This window comes from Buteo buteo, chromosome 21 (assembly GCF_964188355.1).
Source record: "Buteo buteo chromosome 21, bButBut1.hap1.1, whole genome shotgun sequence".
Lineage (NCBI taxonomy): Eukaryota > Metazoa > Chordata > Aves > Accipitriformes > Accipitridae > Buteo > Buteo buteo.
In genome coordinates this window covers 18,039,147-18,039,781 of record NC_134191.1, presented here as the reverse complement: position 1 = coordinate 18,039,781, position 635 = coordinate 18,039,147, and positions in this window count along the sequence as shown.

Below are 635 nucleotides of genomic sequence, written 5' to 3'. Positions count from 1 at the left end.
GTGCTGAGTCTCAAGCACTTATTACACTCATTATAACAGGAACAGCAGCACAGCAGACATGCCAAACAGCATTGTGCCTTAAACTCTGAGGATCTGCTTCTCAACCTGTTCATTAGCCAGGCAAATTCAGGTCTGGACAAGCTTCCCATCTCCCCGAGTCTCCACTTTGGTTTTCAATATTCATTACACAAAGTGCAAGATTCCCAAGTGAAGCAGACAAACCCTAGCATCTGTTTTAAGTTCTACAAGGATTAAAGTCCAAATAATTTTTTTTTTCATGCATCTTACTGCAGTTTTACTCCTATCAGAGGTTTTACACAGACCTGAGATGGAGAAAAACAGCCTTAGAAAACCACAGAAGCGTTTTTGCTTTGGATTTGTCTTTGCCAAAAACCAGTTTGTCACTAGAAGTATTCCCTTAGCAGTACTGCCCAGAGGGCTAAGTGTCAAAAGATGATACCGTGCAGTGGGAGGCCTGGACCCAGGAATGAGGCAGCCTTCTCAGCTATCTGCTCATGGTTTAAGCAAGGGATAGAGCACAAAAACATTTCTCTCCAGCTTTGCTTTTCCCCCATCTTGGTTTTGACCTGAAAACAATCCACATGTGGGTTTTACCCATGTTAACTTGATGCTGG